Genomic DNA, 27,508 nt, shown 5'->3' on the forward strand with positions numbered 1-27,508 from the left:
ATCAGGGTGGAAACCACTCCTGAAGTAGGCATCCCAACCCATCAGGCTCCTTGCGGCCTGTTTGCCTACCAGACACAAGTCACCTCACCAGCATCTGCCAAGCCATGGGCCTGCTGCTGGCCTTGCAGCTTCTTGGTGAGAAGCACCCAAGCCTTGTGCCTCCTGCTGTCCAGTCATGGACTCAAGCAGAAGGGACAGGACAACCCCTATGTGGGCCTTCTTTCTGTCTGGGTCCTCCTGGGGATGGAGGCAGAGGGGATCCCACAGTCAGCATGCCAAGCCAGGTGCCTTCTGCTGGCCTATCCAGGGCCACTGGCAGATGTCAGCCAAAAAGTACAGATCCCAGGGAGAAGTCAAGGGTGACTTGTCACCTACAGACAGAAGTGACCTCACAGTCCCTTTCTGTGACACGTTCCTGTTGCTGCCCTATCAACTGCAGAGACAGAAGTGACCTCACAGTCACTGCCCCAGTCACATTCCTCCTGCTGGGGCAGGAGATCCTGAGGCAGAGCTGAGCTCATTAGAGCATTCCCACCCATCTCCTCCTTGTGTTTGACGAGCTGATCAGATCCATGGCCCCCCACATTCATCTTGGAATGCCATGTGACTGCACAGCCTCCTCACAATGCCTGCCCTGCCCCGAAGGGCCAAGTGCCTCAAGTAAAGGTTTAGGAGAGGGGTTGCAGATGAGTAGGTTAATGCACAGGAACGGGGACTTTGCATGTTAGGTGTTCATGCATGAGATTAGGGACTAGGGCTCACCTTGCTGGTTTAGAGATTAAGGAAATATTTATTGGGAGTGTTTGGTGTTCTGCTTGTGGTGTCAGGTCTCTGGTTAGGGTATGGGCAAGCTCTGTGGTTTAGTTTTTTTGTTTTATTTTGTTTTGTTTTATGTGTGTCAGGAAGTTGTCTAGGGTTAACTAGAGCATTTTAATGCTAGTATTAAGGGCGAGGATTATGGTGAGCAACAGAGTAAGAAAAAGGGGCTATGGGCTGACTTATGTCTTCAATGGATGCTTTAAGGTCAGGCAATAGAGTAGTGGATTCCTGTCAGGGTGTGGAGTAGCACTTAGGTTTAGGGGTTAAGGAGACTGGTTGCAATAGTGTGAGGGCCTCACATGATTGTTTTAAGCCATTGTTACAGCAGAATCAACATTACCTGAACCCTCTTACCTCTACAGAATCTTTAATTTCTGCTGGCCACGCTCCTCTTCCCTCTCCCAAATCTCACACTGCTCCTGTCCAGGCTTTTCCTGACCTCCCCATATCAGTCATCTTATTGGGATCAGCTTATTAGTCATCTTATTGGGAGCAGCTGTGCGCAGCAGCTCTGCACCACCACAAAATGCACTTCCTGCCTACAGGATTGGGTTCCAGAATGGCCCCTATAGATCCAGGGTAACTTTTCCCAGGCCCTCATGCATGCCTCAGTTTCCCCCAGGTGTCTCGGAGGCAGTAGCCCCCTCTGTGTAGAAAACTGAAAGCAGCCCTGAAGGATGACTTTAGGCAAAAGCTGACACCTCTGACATGACAACCCCTGTCCAAGACCTCTTCCTCTATGGTGAGTACCAGATACTTAGGAATAGTGGATCTCACAAACTACGTGCAAAGCAGTTGCCTTCTGCAGGCCTATCACGAACACTCTCTGATATGAGCCTAAAGGCACAGATAGGAGTCAAGGGATGAGCTGTTGGCTACTTCAGAAAGAGCTAAAGTCACAACCTGCTTTAAAGACATTCCCTTAGGAATGGATTATGAATTTCTGAGGCACCACTGACTTCATAATACCATTCCTACAAAGCACCCCCTTTTTGGCCCAGAATCTGACCATCTATCATAGAATCATAGAATGGCTTGGATTTGAAGGAGCCTTAAAGATTATCTAATTCCAACCCCACTGCCGCAGGCAGACATGCCACCCAGCAAACCTGGTTGCTCAGGGCCTCATCTAACCTGCTCTTGAACACCTCCAGGGATCGGGCATCCACAACCTCTCTGGACAACCTGTTGCAGGGCATCACCGCTTTCTGAGTGAAAAATTTCCTCCTAACCTCTAATCTAAAACCCACCCTCCTTTAGTTTAAAACTATTCCCCCTTGTCCTGTCATTATCTGATTGAACAAAGAGTTGATTTCCCTCTTTTTTATAAGTCCCCTTTAAGTACTGAAAAGCCTCAATGTTGGCCAGGTGGAAATGAGCTGGTTGTGATCCTTTGAGCCCATGGCACTGCTGCTGGACTCCCAGCCTCTCTGACACACAGGAGACAGTTCCGTGCCAGTCCTGTGAGGTGCTAGGGCAGGAGTGACCTTGCAGTCAATGCACTACCTCTTTTCTGTCATAGACTCATAGAACTGGTCACTGCCAATTTGGGTTGGAAGTGACCTTAAAGATCATCTAGTCCAACCTTCTTCCATGGACAGGGACAATTTCCATTAGATCAGGTTGGCCAAAATCACCTGCCAACTGGCCTTGAACTAGAGCTCACCTTTCTGGCTTAGAAATTAAGCAAAAGTTTAGTGGGAGGATTTGGTGTTCTGCACAGGGTGTCAGGTCTGTGGCTGGGGTATGGACAAGCTTTGTGGTTTAGGGTTTTGTTTAGGTCTGCCAAGAAGTCGGCTAGGGTTAAATAGAGCATTTTAATGCTAGTGTAAAGGGCAGGGATTAGGGTGAGCAAGAGAGTAAGAAAAAGGGGCTACGGGCCGAGTTTTGCTTCAAGGGATACTTTGAGGTCAGGCATTACAGTAGTGGATTCCTGTCAAGGTGTTGGAATAACATTTAGGCTTAGGGGTTAGTGTTACTGGTTAAAATAGGATAAGGGCTTTACATGACTGTTTTAACTCAGTTTTAAAGCATCGTCAACATTACGTGAAACCTCTTACCTCTACAAAATCATTCATTTCTGCTTTCCAAGCTCCTCTTCCCTTCCCCAAATCTCACTTCTCTGTTGGCCAGGCTTCTCCTGTCATCCTTATATTGATCTTATTGGGATCAGCTTTTTGAGGGCACTCATGATATCAGAGTATCTATCTCACCTGTCGGCTACACCATTCTTGAGACAGAAGTGGCGTTGCAGTCAGGAGGGAAAAGGGCACAAAGTTCCGTAGGAGCATCCTGCACAATATGCCCATCAGCGCTGCACCACCACAAAAGTGTACATCCTATATAAAAGTTTTGGTTCCAGAATGACTCCTATGGATCCAGGGTAACACTTCACAGGCCCTCATGCAGGCTTTAGCTCCCTCCATGCATCTTTGTGGCAGTGGCAACCTCTGTGGAGAAAACTGAAAGCAGACCTGGAGGATGACTTTAGGCAAAAGCTGAAACCTCTGACAGAACAACCAGAGCTGCTCAGCAGAGCAAGGGGGCTGTGGTGCCTGGGGCATGGCGGCACTCTGCAGGGCCGTGCTGGGTAGGCTGGGAGGCAGACCCAGCTCGTAGGGTCACTGCCATTGCCCCAGGGCTGCAACGAATCACTCACCAGACTCCTTTGCTGGAGCTACTGCATGCCCTGGGGCTGCAGAGCTCTCCTCAGCCTGCTCACACCAGGTTGAGCACTTGAGCTCTGGTCAGTCCACATAGAACATGCTCACGCTCTGTGGGCTCCATGCACTGCTATCTCCCATGCACACGCTGCCCCCTCAGATGTCCACGCATGCTCTGCACACACCACTCTTGCCCACAGGTCCCATGTGTCACCAACCCTCCCCTCTTCCCCTGCAGTAGTGGCACCTCACTGCAGCAGGTTGGTGCATCTCCAGGCTCAGGGGTGTTTCCTGAGGTCCTGCCCCATGTGGGGAGTGGCAGGGAGGAAGAGAGCAAGGTCAGCTCCTGGGGCATGGCTGAGCACAGCCCAGCCATCCCGCACCGCAGGCAGGCCCCTTCTCCCAGGCTGAAGCACACATGCAAGATGGACACTTCTCCATCAGCCCAGCTTCACACAGGGCCCTTCAGACCTGCCCCAGTCCCAGGAGTGACCTCGTCCTCCTGCTCCACCCACAGACAGCTGCTAAAGCCCTGAATTTCCTTGTTTCTCATAGCCTTCACACAAGTCTTTGTCCTGCCCCTCCCCACTGGCCAACACTGCCTCTCAGGTGGCACTCAGTGACTCTTCAGAAGGGCCTTTGGGCTTCCTCAATTGTCCTGGTGCTTATTAGCACCTTTCTGGCTCCTTCCAGAGCTCAGAGCGAGCCTTCTTGTCCAGCATGGGGCCCTGCACTGGCTCTGGCTGGGACAGGAGTTACTCTCTGCAGAGCAGCCCCTGTTGTGCTGTGTTTTTGATGTGACCAGAGCAGTGTTGGTCGCTGTTCCTGAGCAGTGCTTGCACAGCATCAAGGCCTTCTCTGCTTCTCACTCTGCCCCACCAGCGAGTTGGCTGTGGGTGGGCAAAAGGCTGGGAGGGGAACCCGCTGTGACAGCTGACCCAATCTGACCAGATGGATGATCCATGGCACATAACATAGTGCTCAGCAATACATATTGGGATCATCTTTCCAAGACAAGGTGGCAGTTTCTCAGAGACTGCCTGCACAACGGTCTGCTAGTGGGAACTGATGAGTTACAAAATGTTAATCATGTTTGGCATTTGATTTTCATTTCTTTCTTTTTTTTTTTCTTTTTCTTTCCTATCCTTATGTGTCTTTCTTTCAATTTGTGAGTTTTACTTATTTATGCTGTTCCCTCCCCTCTGCCCTCTAGAGGAGGAGGAAGGAAGGCAGCTTGTGCATGTTGCTGTCTGGGGTGAGCAAGGAGGAGGCTGGCCATGGTGCAAGGAAATGGAGGTCCGTGAAGCTGCAGGAGCCCTGGTCTCTTGCCTGGGAGACCCCCAGCACAGAGTGCCTGTGCCCCGCAGGGCCAGCCCTGCTCCCCAGGCCAGCACAAGAGGCCTGGCCCAGCCACAGAGCAGCCTGCCCAGACCAGGTGCCTGCACGAAAGAGCTTACTCTTCCTCCTTTACCCATCTGTGCAGGCCCAGAAATGCTGCCCTGCTCTTTCCCAGGGCCATCCCTGCTCCCAGAGAGCCTTGCCCAGGGCAGTGTGTCCATGCTGGCCTGGCCAGCCGTTGCTGCTTCCCTGCCGTGCTCCCCGCCGGGCCCCGAGCTGGCGGTGCTGCTGTGCAGAGCCAGGGGCTGTTGTGCCCTGGGACCCTGTGGGGACTCTCCCCTGCCCGTGCTGCTCAGGGTGCTGGACAAGAGCTGCACCAGACCTGGCCCACGAGGCTTCAAAGAAGGTCTCCTCAATTACAATGCAGTTTTATGGGCCTTCACTTGCTGGCTCTTCACCACCTCCCCTGGCATTGCAGAGCCCTCCTTAGCCCACAGAGTTCTCTGATTCGCCTTTTCCTTTGCCAAAATCTTCTTTGGATGGTCACTAATTTTATGAGGTTTTAATCACTACCCAATGAGCACATTGTCCCAAGGTTCCCCTGATCTCTCCTGGCACCTCCAGATTGCTCTCCAGGTTGCCATCATCAATCCACCCCACTGCAGGGTGCCTAGTCCCATGAAGAGGAGTCCGAGACCAGTTGTTGTCTGATTAGACAGGTGAGGCCATAAAGGGAGCTCTTGGTCCAGTCCTTTGCTACTCACACACCGCCCTGGGTCTTTCAGCCTGTGTCCTACACTCCATGAAGAACCCCAGAAAACAGAAGAGCACGGAGCAAATCCTTGGCTCTGTTCCTAACAGTGGCATTGGAAGAGGCATCCAGGCTTCTGGGTTTGCCCTGCAGAGCCCCATTTGTTACTACCGTGGTATCATGGAGGGCAGCTGTGACCCAGGGCTGCACATTGCCTGCTGCTGCCTGCTGGGACAGGGATGCCAGTGCAGAGACAACAGGACTGTCACCAAGGTACACAAGATCTGAGGGCTAACCCACGTACAAGAGCACAAGAGAACAATGTGGAAGCCAAAAGAAAGCAGCAGTAAAAAGGCCACGTCCTGCTGCTGGCCATGACCATGGCTCCAGGGAAGCAGCAGCCCTGACCGGAAGGCAGCAGGGAGGCAGAGCCCCGTGGGCAGTGAGGGGCAGCCCTGAGGGCCACCGGGGCTGCTCCTCCATGTGGCAGCTGGGCTCTAGGCCCTGAGCCCCTCCTGCGTGCTGGGGCTGCTCCCCCAGCTCCAGAGGAGAAGAGACAAGATGGCAGCTGAGACCAATGAATTTCTGATGACTTCATTATTGGGTTTATCTACACAGGAAGCAGTGTTTTATCAGAAAATAATTAACCTGTAGGAGGCTAAGAATAATATTTTATAAATCAGAAAAAAAAAAAAAAGAAAAAAAAGAGAAAATAATAGTACAGATAGATAATAATAAAAAGTATGTAAAATTTTTTCTGAGAAAAGCTGGGATTTCTGATTATAGGCATACTATTATAGGCGAATATGCTGAAAATTTGTGTATTCAGGCAGTGTCCTCACCGCATCCCTTAGTTCCTGGTTCCTCATACTATAGATGAGGGGGTTCACAGCTGGAGGCACTACTGAGTACAGAACTGCCACCACCAGGTCCATGGATGGGGAAGAGATGGAGGGGGGCTTCAGGTAGGCAAACATGCCAGTGCTGACCATCAGGGAGACCACGGCCAGGTGAGGGAGGCATGTGGAAAAGGCTTTGTGCCGGCCCTGCTCAGAGGGCATCCTCAGCACTAACCTGAAGATCTGAATATAGGAACTAACAATAAAAACAGAACAACCAAATAACACAGAAACACTGAACACAACTACTCCAGCTTCCCTGAGATATACATCTGAGCAGGAGAGCTTGAGGATCTGGGGGATTTCACAGAAGAACTGGTCCACAGCATTGCCTTGGCAGAGGGGCAGGGAAAATGTATTGGCAGTGTGCAGGACAGCATTGAGAAAGCCACTGCCCCAGGCAGCTGCTGCCATCTGGGCACAAGCTCTGCTGCCCAGGAGGGCTCCCGTAGTGCAGGGGCTTGCAGATGGCAACGTAGCGGTCATAAGCCATGATGGTGAGAAGGGAATACTCTGCTGATGCAATGAAAAAGAGAAAAAAGACTTGTGCAACACATCCTTGATAGGAGATGGCCCTGGTGTCCCAGAGGGAATTGGCCATGGCTTTGGGTACAGTGATGGAGATGGTTCCCAGGTCGAGGAGGGCGAGGTTGAGGAGGAAGAAGTACATGGGAGTGTGGAGGCGGTGGTCGCAGGCTACGGCTGTGAGGATGAGGCCGTTGCCCAGGAGGGCAGCCAGGTAGATGCCCAGGAAGAGCGTGAAGTGCAGGAGCTGCAGCTCCCGCGTGTCTGCGAATGCCAGCAGGAGGAACTCGCTCACAGAACTGCTGTTGGGCATTTTCTGACATTGGACACTGTTGTCTGTTGAAGAGGAGAAGGCAGAACAAATTTAGAAGAGACTTCTCTGAGGAAAACCTATTGCAAGTCTTAGAGCACTCTCATCCCAAGCCTCTCTCTTTGCAAGAGAATGTTTCTGCAGCTCTATCACTTGAGTCCCAGCTGATGCTGTCTGAGAGTGGCACTGGGAGCAGGGATTGCAGTGGGCTCCAGAGGAGTCCCTCCTGCCGTGAAGCAGGCGGGAAGCAGGAACATGGGGGAAACTCAAGTTCAGTCCACTTATCAGATCCATGAACTTTGCGGTGTTGTTGGAAAGTACACCTCCAACCACAGTGTAGAGCAAGGCAGATTTTCTTTTGCTTAGGACAATGATCACACTCTTGTGTTTCCAAAGAAGTGGAGACAGCTTAAAGCAGAGAAGCCCCAGTCCAAGTGCAGCTGGACAGAATCCTCACCTTGTTTCCAGATGTCTGAGCAGGATCTCAGCTCTTCCCTCCTAACCAGGGGTGCAGAGGCCTCACTCCAGCTGCCCACAGACAGCCATCCAGCAGCACAGACATGGCCTTAGCACGGAGGTGTCTTCTTCTTGGGGCACCTGGATAACAAGGATGCCACGAGAGAGCTGCATCCTGCTGGAGAGCAGCCTGCAGCCCAGGAGGATGCCCCACAGACAGAGCTGGGTATTCGCAAGCCGGGGTGTCCCAGCATCCCATCTGTGTCCCCTGCAGTGTCTGGAGGAGTCTTGGACATTCTGCCCTTGGCTGACCAGGGGCACCTGGCTTAGGGCACTCCAAGGGGCTTCTGCCAGACTTCCTCACCTCGCAGTGCAATCCAGCAGCAGTCTCAAAGCCTACTGCATTGCCCACTGCCCTCCCAGAAACAAGACCCAGAAGGAGATCCCTTCCAGGACGTGCAGCTGCATGGCCCTGCAGCCACAGACTTACCTTGTCAAGGGCTGTGCAGATTTCTCCTGCAGTCAGCTCTCAGCGTCCTCCCATCCCCAACTGCCTCCAAGCCATCACTCCTCTCCTCTCTGTGTCTCTGCTGTGGTCAGAGCCCCCAGCCCTGCTGCACTGGGCAGAGGAGCTGCTCCTGGGCAGAGCTGTCTCCCTGCACCAGGGCCCTCTTGCCAGGAGCTCCCATTGGGCCCAGGAGCCCGGCCCAGCTCAGCAGCCAGAGGCCCAGCCCAAGGCATTGGAATCACCCCTCTGGGGGCTTTGGTGATGAGCCCACGAACCTCAGGCACTGAGAGACAATTGAAGGAATCTCTCAAGAAGTCCAAGTCAGTTGCAAGTTTCCTGCAGTGTCCCCCTTAGGGCCAACACTGACACAGCCCCCTTGGAGCTCGTTAGAGCAGAACATTGGAGGCAGTGAGGACAAGGAGACAAAGGCAATGTGAAGGTGACACTGATGTGTAGAAAACCTGGATATATTTCACCAAAGAAAAGGACCATGCCTTGTCCCCTGGCACCCAGGAAGGGAGATCTGTTTCTGTCACACACTGCTCAGGGCTCTTCTTGGGGCAGTAGGAGATGGGGATGCACATTGCCAAGTGCAGGAGAATGGTATGACCCCTGCCTGGTTCATGGGTGGGGTCTAGGAGGCAATGATTCCCTGGTACTTTAATGACAAGCTGCCTCCTCATAGGCCTCAGTGGCAGAGACAACAGCCATAGCCATGGACACAAAGACCTCGGTCCTGTTTCAACTTTCAGCCTTGTCACAGCCCTCTATCCTGTCCATACCTGGCTGTTCGAAGGACTCGCAGACCTGCACATCTTTCCCTGCTGGCTGTAGACCCTTCTGTGGGTGCTGTCTTACTGGATCTCAGCTGTCTGATAACTCAGATTTTCTTGGTGGCCATGCTCCTCGTAAGGCAGCTCTGTAGGAAGCTGGCCTGGTTCCTGGTGAGCAGCACCACTGCTCGTATGGCATCCCTCGTGGTGCCCAGGCCTGCCTCCTCCTGAGCACTGCTCACTCAGCAAGGTCCTAGTCTGCCCTCATGTGTGGGGTTCCTCTTCCTCTGGTGCAGGACTGGGTTCTTCTTCTTGTAAAGGTCAAGATGCTCCTTTAGGCAAAATCCTGCAGTTTCTCAAGGTTCCCCCACACTGATGCTCCATTCTGTCAGCTGTTCATGTCTGCAGGCAGACAGTTCAACCTTCCTGCGATTGTGCTATCTGTGACAAGATATCAGAATCAGGAGTTGCAGGAAAGTTTAGATAATACAGGAGTAACCAGTTGAATGGAATTGCAGCACAGAATCACAGAAGGGTAGGGGATAGGAGGCTGCCAGGTTCCGCGTTTTCTGTGCTTCCTTCTCACGCATGTTGTCAGTTTGTCTGGAGCTGTGTCCTGAACTTTATGGGGCTGTGCAGGTCAAAATTAGAAGGGCCAAAGCCCAGCTGAAGCTCAATCTGTCTTAACTGTCAAAGACAATAAAAACTGTTTATATAAATACTTTAATAAAGGAGGATTAAGGAGAATCATCATATTTTATTGGATGTGGGGGGAAACCTGGTGACAAGAGAAGAGCTAAAGGCTGAGGCACTTAATGCCTTCTTTGCCTCAGTCTCTAGCAGCAAGACCAGTTGTTCCCCTGGACATTTCTTCCTTCTCATGGCCAGTGCCACCATTCCAAGATACGCTTTGTGGCAGTTTTTTCTCTCCTGCTCTTTTCTACTTCCAAAGAAAGCTCCATCAGGGTGGAAACCACTCCTGAAGTAGGCATCCCAACCCATCAGGCTCCTTGCGGCCTGTTTGCCTACCAGACACAAGTCACCTCACCAGCATCTTCCAAGCCATGGGTCTGCTGCTGGCCTTGCAGCTTCTTGGCGAGACGCACCCAAGCCTTGTGCCTCCTGCTGTCCAGCCATGGACTCAAGCAGAAGGGACAGGACAACCCCTATGTGGGCCTTCTTTCTGTCTGGGTCCTCCTGGGTATGTAGGCAGAGGGGATCCCACAGTCAGCATGCCAACCAGGTGCCTTCTGCTGGCCTTCCAGGGCCACTGGCAGATGTCAGCCAAAAAGTACAGATCCCAGGGAGAAGTCAAGGGTGACCTGTCAGCTACTTCAGACAGAAGTGACCTCACAGTCCCTTTCTGTGACACATTCCTGCTGCTGCCCTATCAACTGCAGAGATAGAAGTGACCTCACAGTCACTGCCCCAGTCACATTCCTCCTGCTGGGGCAGGAGATCCTGAGGTAGAGCTGACCTCTCTCTAGCCCCCTCGGTGCCTGTTTTTCACTGTCTGGGTTAGAGATTAAGCAAAGTTTTAGTGGGAGTGTTTGATGTTCTGCTCATGGTGTCAGGTCTCTGGTTAAGGTATGGACAAGCTCTACGGTTTAGGGTTTTTTAGGTCTGCCAAGGAGTCTAGGGTTAAATAGACCATTTTAATGCTAGTGTTAAGGGAAGGCATTAGGGTTAGCAAGAGAAAAAAATGATTCCTTTCAGAGTGTTGTAGTAGCATGTAGGTTTAGGGATTAAAATTACTGGCTCAAGTAAGGTAAGGGCCATATGTGACTGTTTTAAGTCAGTGTTACCACGGCATCAACATTGCATGAACTCTCTTACTTCTATGAAATGATAAGTTTCTGCTGGCCAAGCTCTTCTTCCCACCCCAAAATCTCACATCTCTCTTGTCCAGGCTGCTCCTGACCTCCCCATATCTTATTGGGATCAGCTTTCTGATGACATTCATGATCTCAGGGTATCTGTCTCACCTCTGTTGACTACTCTGTTCTTGAGACAGTAGTGGCATTGTAGTTAGGAGGGAAAAGGACACAAAGGTCTTTAGGAGCATCCTGCACAATGTGCCCATCAGCTCTGCACCTCCACAAAATTGCGCTTCCTACCTATAAGTTTTGTTTCCAGAATGGCTTTTATGATCCAGGGTTATTTTTTTCTCATGCGTGTTTCAGTTTTGGATATGCAGAGATGGAATAAGGAAAGCCAAGGCACAGATGGAAATGATCTTCTCAAGGGATGCAAAGAATAATAGGAAGGGATTCTATAGATACATTGCTCAGAAAAGAAAGGCCAAGGAGAATGTACCCCCTCTGATGGATGAGAATGGTGAACTGGTAATGACAGACATGGAGAAGGCTGAGGGACTCAACAATGTCTTTGCCTCAATCTTCACTGCCAGTCAGGCTTCCCAAGTCTTTCATTTCCCTGAACCCAAAGATGGAGGCTGGGGGGCAAAGTCCCACCTGCTGTAAGTGAAGAGCAGGTTCAAGACAACCTGATGAAGTTAAACAAGTACAAGTCTATGGGGCCTGATGACATGCACCCCAGGGTACTGAAGGAACTGGCTGATGTAGTTGCCAAGCCTCTCCCCATCGTATTTGAAAACTCCTGGCAGTCGGGTGAAGTCCCTAGTGACTGGAAAAAGGGAAACTTCACTCCAATTTTTAGAAAGGGTAGAAAGGAGGACCCAGGGAACTATAAAACGGTGAGCCTCACTTTTGTGCCTAGAAAGATCATGGAAAAGATCCTCCTGGAATCAATGTCAAGGCACATGCAAGACAAAGAGGTGATCCGAGACAGCCAACATGGCTTCACCAAAGGGTAAATCGCGCCTGACCGATCTGGTGGCTTTCTACAATGGAGTGACTACATCAGACGACAAGGGAAAACCGACCGATGTCATCTACTTGGACTTCTGTAAGGCTTTTGACACGGTCCCACATGACATCCTGGTCTCCAAACTGGAGAGATACGCATTTGATGGGTGGACCATTGAGTGGATAAGGAGTTGGCTTGAAGGTCACACTCAGAGAGTGGTGGTAAATGGCTTTTTTTTTTTTGACTTGAAGGACACTCCCAGAGAGTGGTGGTCAACGGCTCTATGTCCAAGTGGAGGCTGGTGATGAGTGGTGTACCTCAGGGGTCTGTCCTGGGACCGGTACAGTTTAATATCTTTATCAATGACACAGACATTGGGGTCAAGTGCACCCTCAGCAAGCGTGCAGATGACACCAAGCTGAGTGGTGTAGTGGATGCAACAGAGGAAGGGATGCCATCCAAAGGGTCCTGGACAAGCTTGAAATTTGGGCCCCTATGAAGCTAATGAGCTTCATGAGCCCAGCTAATGATCTGGGCTGGGGAAGTCCCAGACAGGAGGATAGGCTGGGAGAAGAACTCATTGAGAGCAGCCGTGCAGAGAAGGACTTGGGGATTCTGCTGGACGAAAAGCTCGACATGAGCCAGCAGTGCATTTGTAGCTGTTGTGGTTTAGCCCGGCTGGCAGCTAAACACCACACAGCCGTTCGCTCACCCTCCCCCCTCCCTCTCTGGGATGGGGGAGAGAAACGGGAAAGTGAAGCCTGTGAGTTGAGATAAAGACAGTTTATTAAGACAGGAAAATAATAATAACAATAATAATAATAATAATGATAATAGTATTAATAATAATAAAGTGTACGAAATAAGTGATGCACAATGCAATTGCTCACCACCCGTTGACCGATGCCCAGCCTATCCCCGAGCAGCCGGCCCCCCCCTCCACCCCGGCTAGCCACCCCTATATATTGTTCAGCATGACGTCAGATGGTATGGAATACCCCTTTGGCCAGTTTGGGTCAGCTGTCCTGGGTCTGTCCCCTCCCAGCTCCTGCTGCATCCCTAGCCTGCTCGCTAGCAGGACAGAGCGAGAAGCTGAAAAGTCCTTGGCTTGGTGTAAGCACTGCTCTACAGCAATTAAAACATCAGCATGTTATCAGCGCTCTTCTCATCCTAATCCAAAACATAGCACCCTACCAGCTACTAGGATGAAAATTAACTCTGTCCTAACTGAAACCAGGACAGTAGCCCAGAAGGCCAACTGTATCCTGGGCTGCATCAAAAGGGGAGTGGCCAGCAGGTGGAAGCAGGTGATTCTCCCCCTCTGCTCTGTCCTTGTGAGGCCCCACTTGAAGTCCTGCATCCAGGTCTGGGGCCCCCAGCACAAGAAGGATGTGAATCTGTTAGAACAAGTACAGAGAAGGGCCAAGAAGATGATCAAGGGGCTGGAGCACCTCTCCTATGAAGAAAGGCTGAGAGAGCTGGGGCTGTTCAGCCTGGAGAACAGAAGGCTTCAGGTTGACCTCTTTGTGGCCTTTCAGTACTTGAAGGGGTCTTATAAAAAAGATGGAGGGCAACTCTTTGCTCAATCAGATATTGACAGGACAAGGGGGAATGGTTTTAAACTAAAAGAGGGGAGATTTCTATTAGAGGTTAGGAGAAAATTCTTCACTCAGAGGGTGGTCAGGCACTGGAACAGGTTGCCCAGAGAGGTTGTGCATGTTCCATCCTTGGGGGTGTTCAAGACCACGTTAGATGAGGCCCTGAGCAACCTGATCTAGGGGGTGGCATCCCTGCCTATGGCCAGGGGGTTGGAACTAGACGATCTTCAAGGTCCGTTCCAACTCAAGCCATTGTATGATTCCATGATTTCTGGGCACCACAGTACAAAAAGGACATTAAACTGTTGGAGAGTGTCCAGAGGAGGGCGACGAAGATGGTGAAGGGCCTAGAGGGGAAGACATATGAGGAACGGCTGAGGTCACTGGGCCTGTTCAGTCTGGAGAAGAGGAGGCTGACGGGGGACCGCATCACAGTCTACAACTTCCTCGCGAGGGGGAGTGGAGAGTCAGGGGACCTATTCTCCGTAATCACCAGTGATAGGACCCGTGGGAACGGTGTTAAGCTGAGGCAGGGGAAGTTTAGGCTGGACATGAGGAAGAGGTTCTTCACCGAGAGGGTGGTTGCACACTGGAACAGGCTCCCCAGGGAAGTAGTCACTGCACCAAGCCTGTCAGAGTTTAAGAAGAGTTTGGACTGTGCACTTAGTCACATGGTCTAAACTTTTGGGTAGACCTGTGCGGTGCCAGGAGTTGACTCGATGATTCTTACAGGACCATTCCAACTCAGGATAATCTATGATTATATGATCCCCTTGCCCTTAGGCCAATTTATATTATTTTCTATCTTTTAGGTGGAGCTTGTGTGACTCTAGTCATGCATATCTTGGTTATCACAGAATCACAGAATTGAAGGGGTTGGAAGGGACCTCAAAAGATCATCGGGTCCAACCCCCTTGCCAAAGCAGGTTCCTTAGAGCAGGCTGCCCAGGTAGGCCTCCAGACGGGCCTTGAATATCTCCAGAGAAGGAGACTCCACAATCTCCCTGGGCAGCCTGTTCCAGTGCTCCATCACCCTCACCGTGAAGAAGTTCTTTCGCATGTTGGTGCAGAAGTTCCTGTGCTCCATCTTGTGGCCATTACCCCTTCTCCTATCCCCACAAACCACTGAAAAGAGGTTGGCCAAATCCCTCTGTCTCCCACACCTCAGGCATTTATACACATTGATGAGATCCCCTCTCAGTCTTCTTTTCTCCAGGCTGAACAGACCCAGGTCTCTCAGCCTTTCTTCATAGGGAAGATGCTCCAGGCTCCGTATCATCTTTGTGGCCCTCCGCTGGACTCTTTCCAGGAGATCCCTGTCTTTTTTGTACCGGGGAGCCCAGAACTGGACACAGTACTCCAGGTGAGGCCTGACCAGGGCAGAGTAGAGGGGGAGGATCACCTCCCTTGACCTGCTTGCCACGCTCCTTTTAATGCAGCCAGGATCCCATTGGCCCTCTTGGCCATGAGGGCACACTGCTGGCTCATGGTCAACCTGTCATCCACCAGGACCCCCAGGTCCCTCTCCTCAGAGCTTCTCTCCAGCAGGTCGTTCCCCAGCCTGTACTGATATGTCGGGTTGTTCCTTCCCAGGTGCAGGACTCTACACTTGCTCTTATTAAACCTCATTTGGTTTCTTCCTGCCCATCTCTCCAGCCTGTCCAGGTCTCGCTGAATGGCAGCACAGCCTTCTGGTGTGTCAGCCACTCCCCCCAGCTTTGTGTCGTCGGCGTACTTGCTGAGGGCAGACATTATTCCCTCATCAAGGTCATCGATGAAGATGTTGAACAAGACCAGACCCAGCACCGAGCCCTGGGGAACACCGCTAGTCACAGGTCTCCAGCCGGACTCTGTGCCACCGATCACCACCCTCTGAGCTTGGCCAGTCAGCCAGTTCTCAACCCACCTTACTGTCCACTCCTCTATCCCACACTTTCTCAGCTTTGCTATCAGGATGTCATGGGAGACAGTATCGAAAGCCTTGCTAAAGTCAAGGCAGATGACATCCACTGCTCTCCCCCCATCTACCCAGCTGGTGATGCCATCTTAGAAGGCAACGAGGTTGGTCGAGCATGACTTCCCCTTGGTGAATCCATGCTGACTACTCCTCATAACATTCTTCTCTTCCAGTTGCTTGGAAATGGCATCCAGGACAAGCTGTTCCAACACCTTTCCAGGGACAGAGGTGAGACTGACTGGCCTGTAGTTTCCCGGATCCTCTTTCTTGCCTTTCTTGAAGACCAGAGTGACATTGGCTATCCTCCAGTCTTCAGGCACCTCTCCTGTTCTCCAGGACCTTTCAAAGAGGATAGAGAGTGGTTCGGCAATCACCTCTGCCAACTCCCTTAGCACAAATGGATGCATCCCATCGGGACCCATGGATTTGTGTGTGTTGAGCCCACTCAGATGCTCCCGAACCACTCCCTCGTCAACCAGGGGGGAGCCCTCCATTTCCCAGACCCTTTGTCCTCCCTCCAGGGTCGAGGAGTCCCGGGGGGGGAGTCCTTGAAGCAAAGACTGAAGCAAAGAAAGCATTCAGTATCTCCGCCTTCTCAGCGTCTCCCGTTACCAGGACACCCCCCTCGTTCAGCAAAGGACCCACATTATCCCTAGTCTTCCTTTTACTGTTTACATACTTTAAAAAAAAAAAAAACAACCTTCTTATTATCATTTATCTCTTTTGCAAGCCTCATCTCTAGATGGGCTTTAGCCTTCCTCGTTGCATCCCTGCAGTCCCTGACAACACTTCTGTACTCCTCCCAAAAGGACAGGCCCTTTTTCCACATTTCATAGGCCTTCCTCTTCCTTTTGATCTTATCGATGAGCTCCTTGCTCATCCACGCAGGTTTCCTGCCCTCCTTCCCCGATTTCATACTCTTAGGGATGCACTGATCCTGAGCTTGGAAGAAGTGCTGTTTAAATGTAGCCCAGCTCTCACAAGCACCCTTGCCTTCGAGCAACCTAATCCATGAGATACCCCCAAGCAGGTCCCGGAAGAGGTCGAAGTTGGCTCTCCGAAAGTCCAGGGTAGCGATCCTGCTTTTAGCCTTACTTCTTCCACCAAGTTCCATCTTGAACTCCACCATCTCATGGTCGCTGCATCCCAAGCTGCCCCCAACCTTCACATCCCTAACAAGCCCATCCCTGTTGGTAAGGACAAGGTTCAGAAGCACCCCCTGCCTCATCGGCTCCTCCACCACCTGTGTCAGAAAATTATCTTCAACGCATTGTAGGAACTGTTTGGACTGCGCTGTGCCTGGCCGAGTTGCTTACCCAACAGATGTCTGGATAACTGAAGTCGCCCATGAGAACCAGCGCCTGGGATCGTGAGGCTATTATCAGCTGCTTGTAGAAGGCCTCATCGACCTCCTCCTCCTGATCTGGTGACCTGTAGTACACCCCCACAGCAGTGTCCCCCATATCAGCCCACCCCTTAATTCTCACCCACAAGCTCTCCACTTGTCCTTCACCCTCCCCCAGGTGGAGCTGGGTACACTCTAATTGCTCCCTCACATAAAGGGCAACCCCACCCCCTCGCTTCCCCAGCCTGTCTTTCCTAAAAAGGACATAGCCCTCCATGACTGCGTTCCCGTCATGTGAGCTGTCCCACCACGTCTCTGTGATTGCAAGGAGATTGTGGCGCTGTGACCGAACACAGATCTTGAGCTCATCCTGTTTATTTCCCATGCTCCGCGCATTGGTATACAGGTGTAATGGGTAAAGCCTTGTTTGTTCATTAAATGAAAATCGGTAAACAGGAAATCGGTACCTAGGCCCCTGAAGATTACCCTTGCTGCCGTGAAGAAAAGTAAACCCCGCTGCTTGAGGCAACCAAGTAGGCGGGCAAGGCAGAGGGGTACAACGGTGGGGCGGATTATGTGGTACCCACCCCTATTTGAGATAATGGAGTCCGGCCGAATAAACCGCCCTAGTACCCACCATAGCTCGAAGCCGCCTCTCCAGAATTATAGAAGGACGTTGGCCTTCTGGTGTATGTTGGCGCTACCTCTCCTACTGAATATCCCCTGTCCGGCTGGGGCCGACGAGGGATATTTGCACCAGCCCTTTAAGTGGACCCTGGGTAGCTGGGATGACTCGAAGATCCTCAAAACTAATATTACGGCAGGTGCACCTTCTTTCAACACAACCAATTGCGAATTACTCGGGACGGTACTAGGATACGGAGGAAATACAGAACACCACCTGTGTAGTCCCCTGAGACAACACTCCCGGGGGGCTTCCAATGCAAAGGCTACCTATTGGTGTCCTAGCTCAAACCCGGGAAAAAGCTACTGTAACTATCCAGGGCACTATTTTTGCGCAAACTGGGGTTGTGAAACCATAGCTACTCCAAGGTGGTGGAGTCACCCTCCCGATAAATATCTCAATGTTACTTGGATACCGGAAGGTTGCCGTGAGCCTACTTACAGTTATGACGGTAGCGTAAACAACGCCGGAACTTGTAAATCTCTGACGGTTACAGTATTAAAACCTAACGATCGAGGATGGGAGATAGGGAAAACCTGGGGCTGTAAGGTTCTGGGAACCTGGAGCCGATAGAGGAGGCTTCATATTTATAAAAAAGGAGGTCACTCCACCAGATCCCCCTGAATCAGTGGGACCCAACCCGATATTGAATCCAAGCTTGGATGAAGAGGGTATCAAGAAAAATATTGGAAATTTTACTGTTAGTAATGATACCATCATCCAGAATCCCGGAAGTGACAATGGGAAAAATTCCCTGTGGAAATTGATGCAGGTAAGCTACCAGCTGTTAAACGTTACCAGCCCTAACCTGACTGAGCGGTGCTGGCTCTGTTATGGGGTAAGGCCGCCCTTTTATGAAGCTGTAGGGGTCAATGAGAAGGCTCGGCGGGTGAATGGATCCAATCCCTTGCAATGTACGTGGGGGAAAGAGAGTCAGGGCATAACGATGACCCAAGTGACTGGGAAGGGGAGATGCGTGGGACAAGTCCCGCCTGATAAAATGCACTTGTGTGCAAATCAAACTAATGTCGGAAGTATAAAAAAAACAGCGAAATGGTTATTACCAGCAGAGAATGCTAGGTGGGTATGCTCAAAGATGGGAGTTACCCCTTGTCTATCCCTGGACTTGTTCGACGAATCTGTAGAATTCTGTGTTCAAGTAATAATCCTCCCAAAGATAATCTACCACCCAGAGAGTTTCATGTATGACAATCAGATCAATCAAGAACACCATTTGACAAAACGGGAACCAATTTCCACACTGACAGTGGCTACCCTAATGATTTGGGGGGGTGCAGGGGTAGGCACAGGGATTGCTTCGTTAATCAAACAAGGAAGAGAGATCACCTCCCTGAGAGCAGCTGTGGATGAAGATTTAGCCAGAATTGAAAAATCTATCAGTGCTTTAGAAAAATCTATGAGATCGTTGTCCGAAGTGGTATTACAGAATCGCAGAGGACTAGATTTATTGTATTTACAACAAGGAGGATTGTGCGCCGCACTCAGGGAGGAATGTTGTGTATATGCTGATCATACTGGGATTGTGAGGGATACCATGACCAAACTTAGAGAAGGATTGGAAAGGAGAAAAAGAGAGCGAGAGACCCAGCAAAGCTGGTACGAGTCCTGGTATAATCACTCGCCGTGGCTCACCACTCTGTTGTCAACAATAGTTGGCCCGCTGATTTTATTAACCCTAGGACTGACGTTTGGTCCTTGTATCCTTAACAAAGTCATAGCTATTGTTAAAGGTAGATTGGAGGCTGCTCATCTGATGCTTATGAGGACAAAGTACAAATCGATAAATGATAGACCCATACTAGAGGAAACATTAATCCTGAGTCAATTAGAACTAAATAGATTTAATGAACAAAATGATACAGAGAAAAAGGGGGGATTGTAATGGGTAAAGCCTTGTTTGTTCGTTAAATGTTCCTGATAGGGGAGTTTCAATGATTGACTGCTTATATCCCCAATATCCTGTTGAAGGAAAAAAACAAGTATGGGAACTTCCTGTTAAATTAACAATTGCAATAGAAACCAGCTCCAAATAAGGGCAAAATGACATGGGAACACACATACCGCAGCAAAGACATGACCCCAACGCAGACGAAGACGACGGTCTTCATCCCCACGACCACCGGAGGACTGATGAAGACCCCTAGCAACAGGCCGCGCAGTCGTAGAAGACACCAGGATGTGCTACTAAACCCGGAACTACTAGGCTATAAATCGAGACTCTGGCGGGCTTAGGTGTGTGCCGTTGGCGGAGCAGGAGACTCCCCGGCTGCCCAGCGCTGTTTTACTTATCGCTGCTTGCTGAATTGCTCAAATAAATTGAAATTTGATCTATCTTACCCACGATGTGTCGGGAATGATTTCTACCAGAACTAATTTATAACAAATTGGTGCCGTGACTCGGATAGTGGTAGCTTGGCTGGATCCCTCCCAGGGGAGGCGCGCCCCACTGATTCTGCGGTCCCTGTCTGGAGGTCCCCAAGCCAACGCACCCCTACCGACGAACCTAAAGTTCCAGCGATAAGTAAATAAACAACTGGTAACCCCTTAATCTTTGTGCACGAAGCTCCGAACGAAGACTCAGGAGTGAGTAAGTATAGGCCGGTTATCCGTTCGGTTGGGGTTGGGAAGCCCAGAGTGTGCCTGTGTGAGACGCCCAATCGAGGACGAAGAGAGTGCGGACTCCCTGGTAGTGTGGTTCCCACCTCCCGCGAGGGACTGGGCCACGAACGGGAGGTGAAGACCGTGTCTGTGTGTGAAGGCACTCTGGAAGATGGGACAGAAGAAGAGCAAGTCTTCTGGTCCCATGGGTGGGTCGGAACCCAAGGCTAGGTTGCCCCCGATACCACCGGAAAGCCGAAATACCACCGAAATACCACTGGATCAGGAGGCTCCCCGGCCACCCAGCGCTGTTTTACTTATCACTGCTTGCTGAATTGCTCAAATAAATTGAAATTCGATCTATCTTACCCACGATGTGTTGGGAATGATTTCTACCAGAACTAATTTATAACACAGGCACTTTAGGGATGCAGCAGGTGCAGTTACCCCTGGAGGGATGCAAGAAGATGATTCCGGACGGGGTATCAGGATCATTACGTTCTCTGAGGAGCCCTCAGACAATCTTATGGGACAACTCAGAGGTTTTTCCCTACTATCTTCAACAGTGACAGCACTGACAACTTCCCCCAGCCCTTCTCTGTCACTTTTAGCTCCCCTCCCTTCCCCCGTCAAATGTAGTTTAAAGCCCTGGTAATCAGCCCAGAGAGTTTACTCCCCAACACACTTGTGCCCCACTTGCTGAGTTGGAGTCGGTCAGCAGCACACATACCCAGCTTCTCAAAGGACTGCCGAAGATCAAAATACCCATAGCCTTTGTCCGGACACCACCCCCTCAGCCAGTCGTTCACCTGTCCCGTTCTGCTCCTTCTTTCTGGGTCCCGGTCACCCAGCGGGAGGATGGAGGAGAACACTACCTGCACTCCTGATCCCTTCAACAACTTTCCCAGGGATGCAAAGTCCTTTTTAATATTCCTCATTTTTCTTGTTGTAGCTTCCCGGGATTCAACATGAATGACAACAAGAGGATAGTAGTCCTCCGGTTTAATGAGCTGTGGCAGAGCCTTCCTAATGTCTCTGACACATGCTCCAGAAAGACAGCACACCTCTCTGGATAGGTTATCCAGGTGACAAATGGGAGCCTCAGTGCCTCTCAGCAAGGAGTCTCCGATCACTAAGACTCTACGCCCATTTTTGTGGCACTGGTTGTGATGCAGTGCCCCGTCCGGCCCTGCTCCCTACGCTTGGTACTTCCCCCAGTCTTGACATGCTTCTCAGGGTTGCCTCCCAGGTTCCGACTACTGTCCAGACCCTCAACCTCTTCCTTTTCCTGCCTGAGAGCCTTGAATCTATTACCCAGGGACACCGTGGGGGTTGGTGGCACTGTGGGTGTCGGGGGCAAACATCTCTTTCTGCTTCAAGCTGAGACGAGGGTCCAGCCCCTTTCCTCTTGTGGGCGGTCAAGCCCTCTGTACTGCATGTTATCAGCTGGGTCAGCTACTGCCCCATGTAGGGACTTAGTAGGGGGCTGCTGGGCATCAGCAGGAGCAGGTTAACACCTCCTATCTGTCACCCTCAGAGACTCCCAGGAGCCCCTCAGGCTGTCGATTTCTCACTGCAGCCCAGCCACCTGCTCGAGGAGTTCCTTGAGCAGGGCACACCTGCACCCACGACAGCCCTCTCTTCCCTCAGGACCAAGGTGGACCTTCAGATTCCGGAGCTCCCCACAGTCTCCAGTCTGGACTGCCACTTCTCCCCTCAGGGGATCCACCTGTGTGCCCACATGAGTCCAGAGAGGCCGTATCTCCTCCGTTGGGTTGCCGCCTCGGACCAGCCGCTGCGACGGGTGCCAACCATGGTGAATTCTAGGTGCAGCGAGGCAGAGTTCCCCGAGGAGAGGAGGGGAAGAGAAAGGGAGGTGGGAAAGGGAGGAGAAGATCCTCCTCGCACTCCTCCCTGCCCCGCCTGAACTGCCCCGCGCAAACTGCCTGCGCTAACTGCCAAGCTGGTCCTGTTAGCGCGTCCTGTCAGCACAGTCCTGTCAGCGCAGTCCTGTTTGCGGCACTCCTGGGTCTCGGCACTCCCTAGGGACTGCTTTTATAGTGCCAGGGGGTGGGTGGGCTGCTGTCACCCCTGGCTCCGCCCTCAGCACGTCAGCGCCCGCGGCAGCACAAGCACAGCTCCTGCCAGCTCGGGGTGGGGGGCCAGGGGCTGCAGCCGCGTTATTGGGGGGGGGGGGGGGGCTCCATTCGTCTCCTTGCCAGGAGCCCTCGCTGCAGCCGATCCACGCGAGGTCCTCGTTAAAATGCCACTGGGTGCTGTGGATCTGGGAGAAGCCTGCTGAAGGCAGCAGCCTCCGGCCAGCAGCAGCAGGAACCTGGCCTGCTGGGGGGGCTCCTTCCACCCGCACACCCGCAACTTCTCCCCACAGCGCCCTGGGCAGCTCCCCGGGCAGGCTGAGTGCTGAGCCTGGCAGGCGGCAGAGGCCCTGCCCCGGCACACAGCCCCTGGGGCACAGCAGGGACCCTGCTCTGCACCACAGCCCTGGGCATCCCTGCCTGCACCCCAGGCTTCACAGCCTTCAGCTGTGACAAGGCCCATGACAAGGGAGCCCTCGGGGCTTGGACTGCTGACCCTGCAGCAGGGAAGCCCTGTTCTGGAGCACTCCCATCTCTATATTAAAGACGCAGTGTCTCCAGCATGATCTGCTCTGGGATGATGCAGGTCTCGGACTCCTCCCTGATACTCCTGTTCATTGCACTGCAGTCAGACTTACCGTCTTAAGGGCTGCAAGCATTGCTCATCCAGTGATCTCTCAGCATCCTCCCTTGCTACAGAACTTTAAACCTTTCTATCCCTTCTCTCCCCTCCCTGTGCCAGTGTCCTGGTTTCAGTTAGGACAGAGTTAATTTTCATCCTAGTAGCTGGTAGGGTGCTATGTTTTGGATTAGGATGAGAAGAGCGCTGATAACATGCTGATGTTTTAATTGTTGCAGAGCAGTGCTTACACCAAGCCAAGGACTTTTCAGCTTCTCAGCTCTGTCCTGCCAGTGAGCAGGCTAGGGGTGCAGCAGGAGCTGGGAGAGGACAGACCCAGGACAGCTGACCCAAACTGGCCAAAGGGGTATTCCATACCATCTGATGTCATGCTAAACAATATAGGGGTGGCTAGCAGGGGTGGGGGGCCGGCTGCTCGGGGATAGGCTGGGCATTGGTCAGCGGGTGGTGAACAATTGCATTGTGCATCACTTGTTTCGTACACATTATTATTAGTAATACTATTATCATTATTGTTATTGTTATTGCTATTATTATTTTCCTGTCTTAATAAACTGTCTTTATCTCAACTCACAGGCTTCACTTTCCCATTTCTCTCCCCCATCCCAGAGAGGGAAGAGGGGAGGGTGAGCGAACAGCTGTGTGGTGTTTAGCTGCTGGCCGGGTTAAACCACAACAGCCAACTGCAGGCAGTGCCCCCAGCCCTGCTGCGCTGGGCAGAGGAGCTGCTCCTGGGCAGAGCTGGCTCTCTGCAGCATTGCCCGCTTGCCAGGAGTTCCCCTTGGGCCCAGGAGTCCCGGCCCAGCTCAGCAGCAGAGGCTCAGCCCAAGGCATCCCTTGCTCTGCCCCCCACTAGGGTCCCTGCACGTGTCCCTGGGGCTGCAGGGGAACCTGCTGGGAAACAGCCTGAAGGAATCCCCGGGGCTTCCCTCCCTCCCCTGGGCACACACACTTCTTGACAGCAGGATCATTTCTCCTAGTAGAAAAATAAAAGTTTTCAGCATAAGAATCACCTCTATTTGTCCTGTTTTCAGCCAGGACACCCAGACAGGGACAGGGTGTGATCTGCTTTACCTCTCGCTTAAGTTCAGGATTCAACATAGTCAGTTGAGGCTTCTCATGCTGGGTTTTAGTCCTGGGACTGGAAGGGGTCTCACTTCTGTTCCACGTCTGCCACAGACCCGCAGGAGCTGGGATTCCTCTGGCCTCAGTTCAGGTGTCCACAACATAGGCACCTTAATGCGAATTACTGAGCCACAATAGCTCCTTAGTGGAGATGGAGGACAGGCAGGAGCTCTTCAGATGGAAATACCTGGTGAAATTTGAGGTTGATCCTCTGCGAGTCAGGTGGGGCATTCCTTAGGCCAACTGAAATGGCAGCAGATGCCACATGTAGGAGAAATGAACCTGTCCCTACTCCTTATGTTCAGGGCAGCCTGTAGAGGTAGTCAGTAGAGCAAAAGGAGTCATGTGTCACAGGGAGAGCTAAATGTATTGCTTTCTTCTCTACATGACCCTTGACTGTAATGGCCTCAGTTCTCACCAGCAAGGCCTCCCTTCCCTTTCTGCCTTGAAGCAGGATTCTGCAGGGGTACAACAGGTGTTGGGTGGGAATAAAATCAGTGGTTATCTTGCAAACTCCACTCTTAACAGTTCATGGAACCTTAGGACCTGTATCCAAGAGTGTGGAGAGAGTTTTTTGGCCAGCAGGTACTGGTTCCTTAAGATGCCCAGAAAAAAGGCACTCAGACACTCTAAGGGATCATTTAAATGTTCTTAGAGCTAAGAGAGAGTAGGAGAGAGAGTATAGAGAGTATAGATATATACTATATATATATATAGAGAGAGAGAGAGTAAGGAGAGAGAGTATAGATCATCTATTGAAGTTGGCGTGACTTCATTCAAGACACAATACTCCACTGTTAGTCTACACTCTTCATTTTAGTTTTGCACTGGCGATATGGGACTATTAAAGTGTGAGCAAGTTTTGCTGATCCCTCCTTGGCTCTCCAGTCAATCAATCAGCTTTTGGATGGGAATCAGGGAGTTTCAGTTAGTGCAATACTGCTGTGGTGGTTTTACTCGGATGGGCAGCCAAGTTCCACCACAGCCGCTCTCTCACTCCCCCTCAGTCAAAGAGGAAGGTGGAGAAAATATGACACAAAGAGCTCAAGGTTTGAGATAAGGATGATTTAATTAAAGGGAAAAGGGAGGGGGAAAAAAAGAAAGAAAGAAAAAAAAAAGCCATGAGGAAGCATAGAGAGAGAAAAGCAGTTACTCTCTACTTCCCATCAATGAGCGAGGTTCGGCCACGTCCTGGGAAGCAGGGCCTCAATACGTGTAGTGGTTGTTAGGGAGGACAGATGCTTCCACAACAAGGGCCCCCCACCTCTCCTTCCCCTTTCCCACATTTTATTGCTGAGTGTGACATATTATGGTATGGAATATCCTTTTGGTTGGTTTAGGTAAGCCACCCTGGTGATGTCACCTCCCCATCACCTGCCCACCAGCCTGCTGGCTCTTGGGGGGGTTGGAGGTAGTCCTGATGTGGTGCCTACTTTATGCAGCAGTATACTCAACACTGGTATGATACCAGTGCTGTTCTAGCTACAAGTGAAGAGCACAGCACTGTATGCTACTTCGCCAAGTAACCACTGATTTTATCTCCACCCACCACCTGTTGTACCCCTGCAGAGTCCTGCCTCAAAGAACAAAGGGCAGGGACACCTTGCTGGTGAGAGCTGAGGCCCTGTGGAGATGTCCGTGACACAACAGCCATTACAGCAAAGGGTCATTTAGAAGAGAACGGAATAGGTTTAGCTCTCCCTTTGACATATGACTCCTTTTTATCTGCTGACAGCCTCTAGCAGGCTGCCCCGCACGTAAGTGGACAAGTTCCGTTGTCCTACATGTGGCATCTGCTGCCATTTCAGTTAGCCAAAGGAATGCCTCCACCTGACTCAGCAGAGGATCGACCACAAATTTCACCAGATGTTTGCATCTGAATGGCTCATCCCTGTCCTCCATCTCAACTAAGGAGCTATTGTGGCTCAGTAATTCGCATTAAAGCTGCCTATGTTGTGGACACCTGAACTGAGGCCAGAGGAATCCCAGCTCCTATGGGGCTCTGGCAGGCATGGGAGGGAAGTGAGCCCTATTCCAGCCCCAGCACTACAACGCAGCATGAGATGCCTCGACTGACTCTGCTGAATCCCTTATGTGAACCGGAGGGTGGGGGCAGGAGGGCTGGCCACCGGGCACTGTCTCTTCTGCATCCCCCGCTCTGCGGCGAGCCTCCAGGTGGGTCCCGCCGCTGCTAGTTCGTCTGGGAATGGTGTTGGGTGAGGTTTTTTAGGACGCTAAGTGACATTACGTGATTCCCCAAAGGACAAAAAGTACCGCTTTGCTTTTCCTTGTGCTGCTTTGCTTTGTTTTGCCTTGCTCTGCTTTGTCTTCCCCGGCCCTGTTTTGCTTTGCTTTTCCTGGCCCTTCTTTGCTTTGCTTGCCTTTGTCGCGCTTTGCTTTGGTTTGTTTTGCTTTGCTTTACTTTTCCTTGCTTTGCTTTTCCTTGCTCTTCTCCGCTTTGCTTTTCCTGCACTTGCTTCGATTTGCTTTCCTTAGCGCTGCTTTTTTTTGATTTGGTTTGTATTGCTGGCACCGATTTCCTTTTCTTTGCTCTGCCTTGCTGTTCCTACTCTGCTTTGCTTTGCTTTTCCTTGCGCTGTTTTCCTTTGCCGTTCCTAGGCCTGATTTGCCACCAGGTTTTTCCTTGCAGAGCTTTGGTTTGTTTCGCCTCGCTTTGCACTGCTCTGCTCTGCTTTGCTGTGCTAGCCTTCTTTTGCGGACCAGTCCCACCGATTTTGCCAATCGATGCATTTCCACACACGTGAACTGCTAGGTCACCTAATTTGGCCTCCCCACAGCCCGCCAACCGTGCCTTTGGAGCTGGCAGGTGGGGGCGTGGGGGTCGGCCACCCAGCCAAGTCTATTCCATGACCCCTGCTGCCCGGCGAGCCGCCAGGTGAGCTCCACTGCTGTTCGCCTGGGGAGGGTGGGGAGGGATGAGGTTTCGAAAGACGGTAAGTAATGACACGATTCCTAAAGCTACAGAGGAAAATAATAATTAACATTAATACTTTTTTATATTTTTTATTATATTATTTAATTATATTATATGTATACTTATACATTATAATTATATTATATATAATTATATATATAAATATATATATATATAATATATATTATAATATATAATTATATATTATATATAATTATATATATTTTATATATATTATATATAATCATATATAATATATTATATATTATATAATATGTATATATATTATATTATATAATTTTATTATTATATTTTTAATTAATATTAATAAAGAATAATAAAGAATAATAATGATAATGATAATGATAATGATGATGATAATAATAATAATAATAATAATAATAATAATAATAATAATAATAATAATAAACAACAACAACAATGATAATATTTATTTTCAAAAACAGCTAAAGAAAACCGGCCAGGCAGCCAGCCACACCGAGTCGCACAGGTGGCGAGCCGCTCGCAGCCGAGCAAGAACCTCTGACGTCAGAGCGACCGGTGGCCCGAGGCAGCCGGGGGCCGCAGGCCGCGCCCTCGCCTTCCCGAACTGCGCCGGCGCCCCGCCCCGCCCGCT

At 51.0% G+C, this 27,508-nt stretch overlaps 1 pseudogene; it reads right to left on the reverse strand.

Moving 5' to 3' along the window:
- LOC118261124 (olfactory receptor 14C36-like) overlaps positions 1-7,308 on the reverse strand; it is a 28,656-nt pseudogene extending 21,348 nt beyond the window's left edge.
- Between the last annotated feature and the right edge of the window lie 20,200 nt (positions 7,309-27,508).

This window comes from Cygnus atratus, chromosome 34, assembly GCF_013377495.2.
Source record: "Cygnus atratus isolate AKBS03 ecotype Queensland, Australia chromosome 34, CAtr_DNAZoo_HiC_assembly, whole genome shotgun sequence".
NCBI classification, from domain to species: Eukaryota; Metazoa; Chordata; class Aves; order Anseriformes; family Anatidae; genus Cygnus; species Cygnus atratus.